This window comes from Etheostoma cragini, chromosome 10 (genome assembly GCF_013103735.1).
Source record: "Etheostoma cragini isolate CJK2018 chromosome 10, CSU_Ecrag_1.0, whole genome shotgun sequence".
Lineage (NCBI taxonomy): Eukaryota > Metazoa > Chordata > Actinopteri > Perciformes > Percidae > Etheostoma > Etheostoma cragini.
In genome coordinates, this window is record NC_048416.1 from 11,239,040 (window position 1) to 11,247,160 (window position 8,121).

General features: G+C 38.5%; 1 long non-coding RNA gene across 1 annotated transcript in view; it reads right to left on the reverse strand.

Moving 5' to 3' along the window:
- Window positions 1–5,805: 5,805 nt before the first annotated feature.
- LOC117951554 overlaps window positions 5,806–8,121 on the reverse strand; it is an 8,800-nt gene continuing 6,484 nt past the window's right edge. The window contains exon 3 of the long non-coding RNA XR_004658204.1: window positions 5,806–5,892. This is a non-coding gene — a long non-coding RNA (uncharacterized LOC117951554). The remainder of the gene's footprint in view (window positions 5,893–8,121) is intronic.

Sequence of the window (8,121 nt, forward strand, 5' to 3'; positions counted from 1 at the left end):
ACACTGCACATCTTGGACTCAACACAACATCTCCAGCAGCAGCTTGTTGATAGTAGCAATCCATCATTTAGAGTTCAAGGGTTATACACCAGGTCTGCGCTTCACGGTCACACTCCCAGATCTAACACCTTGCCCTCCATCTATCCCAGACCTTCTACAAGTGTCATTTTGCATCTGGCTAGCTTATGGCTCTGTTTATCAAAAGAAACCGTTTTTAAAATAACTTTAGATTACATAGATAGATGGACCAAATATTCCTAAAACTTTGTTTAGGGTTACTAGTTGGTTTGTAAACTGTCTATAAACAGTGTCTGGATGGTTATTATAAAGTTGTTAAATTGGTAATAACTACTTAACCATCTATAAACATTATCCTTACTTGCTATTGTAAAGTTGCGACTGATGTTTTTCATAGTTAGTTATTGGTTAGTAAGTGGTTGGTAAAGCAGTGAAACATTTGTTGTGTGTATATACATGTGTATATACTGTATATACAGTACTGTGCAAAAGTCTGTCAAAAAATGCTGTAAACTAAGAATGCTTTCAAAAATGGAAATGTTAACATTTCATTTTCATCAATTGACAAAATGCAGTGAATGAACAGAAGTGGAATTTAAATGAAATCAGTATTTGGTGTGACCACTCTTTGCCTTTAAGACAACATTAATTCTTCTAGGTACACTTGCACACAGTATTTGACTGAACTTGGCTGGTAGGTTGGTCCAAACATCTTGGAGAACTAACAGATCTCAAAGATGTTGAGATCAGGGCTCTGTGGGGGCCATGCCATCCCTTCCAGGACTTCTTGTTCTTCTTGACACTGAAGCTAGTTCTTAATGACCTTGGCTGTATGTTTGGGGTCATTGTCCTGCTGCAGAATAAATTTGGGGCCAATCATACGCCTCCCTAATGATATTGCATAATGGAAAAGATCTCCAACTCCATTTGCAGAAATGCAGCCTAAAACTTGCAAGGACCCTCCACCATGCTCTACTGTAGCCAGGGACCCTCCACCATAATTCACTGTCGCCTGCAGACACTCATTATTGTAGCACTCTCCAACCCTTTGGCCAACAAACTGCCTTCTGCTACAGCCAAATATTTCAAATTTTGACTCATCAGTCCAGAGCACCTGCTGCCATTTTTCAGCACCCCCCCTTCTTATGTTTTCGTGTAGTTGAGTTGCTTGGCCTTGTTTCCACGTTGGAGGTCTGGCTTTTTGGCTGAAACTCCTCCATGAAGACCACTTGTGGCCAGACTTCTCTGTATAGTAGATGGGTGTATCTGGGTCCTACTGGTTTTCGCCAGTTCTGAGCTGCTGGACATCTTCTGATTTCAAAGGAAAATAAGCTTGATGTGTTTTTCATCTGATGCACTAAGATTCCTTGACCGACCACTGCGTCTATGATCCTCAGCGTTGGCCAACATTTTGCAAACTGTTAATTTACAGCACTACTAATAATTAGTGAAAAGTTGGGCTGTAATCTCCAAGTCGACTGGTGGATTTATTGGTCGATACGTTCTGGCTCGACCAAAATTCTGATTGGTCGATTTTTTTCCGTGTTAATTCATCAGGTGGAAGCATAGACCAACTGTCTATGGGTGGAAAGCACTAATTGCTAATGGGGGTGTTTGAAGAGCATCCCTGTTTCACAGGTAACAGTCCATCTTCAGAACACCCCCCTTCTTTTCACTTTTTTGGATTAGCCCAACCCACTGGGGACAGATTGAAGAAAGAACTAGAAAGCCTTGTTTTAGTGGTTTGCTGAATATTTATTTAATTGTGACTGTTTGATTTCCAGTCAGTCCTCCTCTACCATGTCGAAGACATCGGCAGTGTGGCAGCATTTTACAAAAATAGATAACGGGGAAAAGCTGAATGCAAAGTTTGCAAGTAACAGTTTGCATATCGCAGCTCGACAACAAACATGGAATATCACTTAAAAACGGTGAGCTAATTTGTCTATGTTAGGTTGCCCTGTCTGATTTGAGTAGGCTATATGAACTTATCAGAGTTGGCATATTTCATAGTCTAATTATGGTTTTATAACTAAAGGCGCACCCATCCGCAACGACGGTAGCGTTCCCCAGACCCCCCCCAGACCCCGCTGGATGTTAAGCCTCTACCATCCAAACGCAAAAATAATATCACAGAAGGAATTGTCGACTTTATTGCTCAGGATATGAAGCCCATTGCTGTTATGGAGGGCAGAGGTTTTAAGAACTTGTTGATATACAGCGCCAGCATGCCACACAATCATGCATGGACTAGCCTACCCCAAAATGTGAGGGACTCAAAGAGAAGATTTTAGACTTAATGCAACTCAGACCATAGATATGTTTAAATATACAGTATATATTAAAGTGGACGTGCCTTTTGTGTTTAAGAGTAAAAGCTTTAAATTAATAGTTTATTCTTGTCTCAGCCGCAAAGCCGAGCGCTTATGTTCAGCCGCTCCATGCGAGGACATGCACAGCGCGCTGATGCAGCGCTGTATGAGCCGACAGCCGAGTGGCATTTCAGTGCAAAATAATTAAGTCAAGAACAATTTGATATACTGCAAATAGCCTTCCAAGGACAAGTACTGCGGGACAGTACAGTTAATTAAACTTAAGTTTAACTTTTCACCCCTCCAACCCCCTCCCCCAGCCGATTTTAAGTCAAAATTTCCAGACTTCAGTTGACCAAGATTTTCTTTGGTTGATTAGAGCCCTAGTGAATATTTTTAATTATAATTGAATTGTTTAACAGTCAAATTAGTGTTTGCTAACAGTTAATTGACAATTAACTAAAGATTAATTAACTATCAATTTACCATCAATTAATGATGGTTATTTTAAAGTGTTGCCAACATTTCTTTTAAAGGGTAATAGCACCAACATTGGGGATATAATTATGTTTCTTTAAATCCTCCTGGCCCAATCAACCGATCACGTGAACACTCAATACAATGACCCACAGTGACATCTGTTTTCACATTGTAAATGATGCAAAAGTTCAAATTCAGTGTCCTTTGTTTAATGGAGCAACTTGAAAGTACAGCTTAAAGACCTTCTGGCATGGCTGTAGATTCTTTGGGCAATTCACACCCCCCGTGTTTAGTTTGGTGAAACTGAACCCTGAAGTGTTAAGTCCCTTGATGCGGTTTCTTTGGACAGGTGTGAATACAGCAATTGCACTCAGGTGCAGACCAAAACAACCAGTTTGACAAAACTACCAGATGTCTCAGTAAGTTTGGACTAAACAGCTCCAGTAGTCAGGTCTGTCTCGGATGAAAAAATTGCTGCTGGCCAGTTCTCCAGCGTACACAGATCCCCAGAAACATTTGTTGGCACGGATAGACAAAGAGCATCATGCCAACGTATTGGAACCATTTGGTGCGGATTGCTGTGGACATATCTGGCATTTTACTATGAACAAATATTTGCCCGAAAACAGGTTCCGTTCCAAGACTATTTCGAAGAGGCACCATCGCTGCATCCGGAGCACAGCACAGCCCAAGATGACTGTGATTGGTTCAAAGAAATGAAAACAAGCCAGAGCATTTTTTACTTCTATCCCAGAGTGTTTCTATGGAGTAGCCATACCTTACTACAGCGCTCTGAAAATAGGTCTGGTAATGCTAGACTGCTACAAAAAGAAAGTGAATAAAGGTGAAAACGCTACATTTTTACAAACTCATCAACTGATTTGGACAAGAGCAAACAGCTGTAGGTGTAAAAACGCTGTCAGACCTGTCTGGTGAAATGTATCAACAACTACTGGATGGTTTGCCATGAAACGTAGCAACTATACTTTGTGAAAGACATGTGCACTATAACTTTGGTGATCCACTGACTTTTCCCCCAGCGCCAACGTGACTTTGACATGTGTGGTTTTGAGTGAAATGTCTCAACATCTATGAGATGAATTAACATTATATTTGTTACCGATCTTCGTGTTCCCCACAGCACAACAGGTGCAAGACGTTTAAAGATAGATTTGTACATGCACACAGGCATTTTCTCACTGCATGGTTGATGAAGTATTTCTAGATAACCCACCACCTGCACCTGACTATAATAGATAGTGTGAGCATTTGCATGAGAAAGACTTAGGGTAGGGGCATAATCATAGTGACAGCTATAATTTAAGAGAAAGGAGAGAAAGTACTGATCAACTGCATGTAAACAGAATAAGTTTTACATTTTCACACTACTAAACCACCACCCCCACCTGTCTAAACCATTTCAGCTGCATTTTTCAGCAATCTTTCTGACATCTGATGTCAGAGCAATACAAAGCATCTTTTAAGGATACGGTTTAGGTGAGAATGGATTTAATAAGTGAACAGTAAACCAGAGTTTAAATGACCATGCTGAAATGTATGTACACTACATTATGACTAATGGATGGTAAGGAATGAACAAACAAACCAGAGATATCTGCTTTCTTGCTCTAATCTGATTTATCCCATTTACGTGTGTGTATATACAATCTTTTGAGAGAGAATGAAACAAATACACAATCAAACACAATTAATTAACATAGCTAAAGCAATTAGGAGGAGATAAGTTACAGATCAGGCCAAAAACCATCTCACCATGGTAGTTCCATCAACTTGGCTATTGACAATATTGACCGGAGCTCGTCACACAACTGAGTAGTTGTTTTCAGCCGGTAGTATGTGTGTTTCAGTTTATTTCCACAAATTATACCGTAATCAGCACAGTGTCAATCTAGAGCCGCATGTTGCTCAAACTACTTGTATTTGCCTCAGCTTTGTAATTCAATGCATTTTCTTCTTTAAGTAATTTTTAGTCATGTCTTTCATTATAGTATTTAATATAACTAGTAAAGTGCCCATTCAAAATGTGCCTGTCTGGGACAGGCCGATTGCTTGGCTTGTTTCATTGCTGCTTGTAGTATTCTCCAGAACCAATACGTACCCCAAAATTACTTCGAGAAGTACCCCAACCACTTACTATGCAAATCCATTGTATAGCCTACTACTGACTTTCAGTGCACTTCTACATCAGAGGAAGACATTGCACTACTACCTTTACCTGACAGAGAATGTGGCAGATTACGAATTTAATCAAAAACTATTACAATTAAAATGTGGATTAATCAGACAGTTGCCTCATGGATTCATGGCAGTGCGCTATCCATCCGGCCCTTTCTGAGAGCTAATCAGCACATCTGCGTTAATCAACCACCAGAAAAGGACAGTGTATAGAGACATTCAGCCGGGCTCCGGACTGTGTGAGAGAGAGAGAGAGAGAGAGAGAGAGAGAGAGAGAGAGAGAGAGAGAGAGAGAGAGAGAGAGAGAGAGAGGACAAATGTCAACCTCAGAGTCCTTTTGGCCTCTAAGCTGTCTCCATCTTTTAAATGCATCTCCAATATTTACCAGCGTTTTACCACGTCTCTGGTCATGCAATTGTTTAGAAGGATGCAGAGTTTTTAAAGGTCAGGTAGAATAAATCTATCTCTGTTAATCCAGTTTATAGTTGCTGCTACCTATGCTGCAGCATGTTGTCTTTGCGTGTTTGTGTTTCATATCTGACAACCCAATTGTCAAAATGCTCCGCAATGAAAACAGACATCCCGTCACAAGATTGAAATTTCAAAAGAAGAAAATACTGGCATTATAATTGTTGTCAGAGAAGACACAGGCAGCGATGTTGGTGGGGACGGTGGGTACACATACCTATCAGATTTTGTCATGAGTCATTTTGCACCCACCACTTTTTAGAAAACCTTGAGCTCCAATTAGTTTAAAAAGATAAAAGTAAAGCTCATAACACATAAGTCCTATGACAGATGCCAACAAATCCACAAAAATCTCTATCCCCACAGGGCAGGCACAGACACAGCCGTTTTGCTGCTGCGCTGGCTACACGCTTCTCTCCTCTCATAGCTCCTCTCTCTAAGTCTGATGTCACGTTGTGTCACGTTGTCCACATAGTACGCGGGTACATGTCTAATGTTTTTTTGAAAACTTAAGGCTTTCTTTTTCATAAAACGTGTTGGACATCATCACATTTTTGTAAAAATTTTTATTCATTTACATTAGTAATATTACAAAAATATTTGAGGGAAAAAGTGTTGATACCAATAGCAAAAAATACTATACTACTAATAGTATTTGGGACTAAAAAAAGTTTTAAATATAAATTTGAAATTTTTTCTGAGGAAAAATAATTCTCTCAAAATATTTTTTTAAACTATTAAATATGTATTTTTTGCAATCAGTGTGAAAAAATGTTCCCTCAAAAAAAAATGTGTTCCTCTCAAAAAGTTTTTCTTCTTGCTGTCATAACGTAAGTCTCTCAATGCAATTTCTTGCTCTCATCTCAGGATTTTCCTCTCGCTGTATAATAATGTCATGGGCGAGATCCGAATGCGTCTCTGTCTCCAGCACATTTCAAACCAAATGACGCGCATTAGAGAAGATAGTATTTAACTTTGCATGTTTCCTTAATAGTGGGCCTTTAAGCTGACACCTCTCATATAAATCAACAAAACACAAGCAAATGAAGAAAGCATGCTCACTTATTTATCAAAACATACATCACGTTGACAAATAATGTTGAAAATAAGTACAATTTGAGCAAATGCATTTACCAGTATGATGACACAAAGATACGCTGAGAAATTTGTCTTGTGTTTGTCTTTTCGACAGTAGTTAGCTGTTTTAGAGCCTTTAGGATGTTTTAGGGTGTAGACATTTGTTTGGGGTGTCTGGTATACAGCTGGTTGTATCTATTTATTTTCAGATGAACTTCCTCTGCATGTCTTCAGTGCCTGTGGTGACGTTGTGTTACCACAGCCTCAGGCTCAATGTCGTCTTAACAGCCCATCACATTGAGTGACAGGTGCTGGCCTAACCTGCACACCTGAGGGGACAAATAAAGGACACACAATGCACTTTGTTGCCTCCAGGTGAAAAGTTGCATATTGTAACCTCAAGGAACTTCAACGTTTTTTTTCATGAGGATTGTTTTTTTGAAAGGTTTTTTAGGGACTAGTCGTATTAGTACCTGATTTTATGGCAGCATTATTCAACTAGTTACAGTATATGATCCTAAATGGGGACCAGGTATACAAACGTTACTAGAGGCATTTTAGCCATGTGCAGCTGAACAAGACCTAAGAAAATGACAAATCCAAAACAGACCAAAAACATTGTTAAATAATATGATAGTCATAAAAACAAAACATTTAAAAAAGAGTTAAAAAGCAGTTACTCAAGTAGCTATCTAGCTATGTCTATGTCTTGTATACTATTATTTGTAGTGTTTTTCTTTTGTACTGTATATGTTTTACAAGTGGGAGTTGAGTGGGAGTTCAGTTGATAAACCTTTTTGTTTTGTTTAAAACCATCCATTAATTTAAATTGGATTTTTTTTTTATGGTCAACTGTTTATCTGATTAGTGCATATTTTGCACTTTTCAAAATCACTTTCTGAAGTAAAAGTCCATGATTAGACTCATGGGAACTATTTTTTTGCATTTAAAGTTCAAATTCATTTTCTCAAGACAGGGGAAGGAGATTTAGCCATCATTAAATGAGAGTGAATCACTACTATTACACCATATAGACATTTTATTCATTTACGCCTCTATTCACTTAGAATAATTAAACTGATAATAATGGCACTTTGTAATCTGCAGAACGAAAAGTAAGGTCTTATCTTTTAAAGCAGGAAACATTTGAATGAAGTCATGAAGTGCTGATAGATCAATCTAAAGCAGTTTTTAGAGATGCTACTTTAATATCTCTGTGTCATTTTTGATGTGGCTAAAAGTGTATTTGTGTTTCAGATGTCTGAGGCTTTTTGAAGACAATGTAAAATGGGATTATCTTTCATTTTTGTCATCATGATGCAAATCCCCATATTAACCCCCAATTACTTTATTATACTTCTTGCTGATAAGTCTTTTAATTAAACCTTGTTTGGATATCATTAAAATAAAGATACCCTATAATGATACCGTAATAATGAACTTCTGTTGAACTAACACTTAAAGTTACTGTAGGTAGGATTGTGAAGATCCAGGACTTGGCCAAAGAATTTGAACATTAACAACTTCTTAGTCCCTCCCCCCTTTCTGCTAAAGCCCAAAAAGTCTCCTA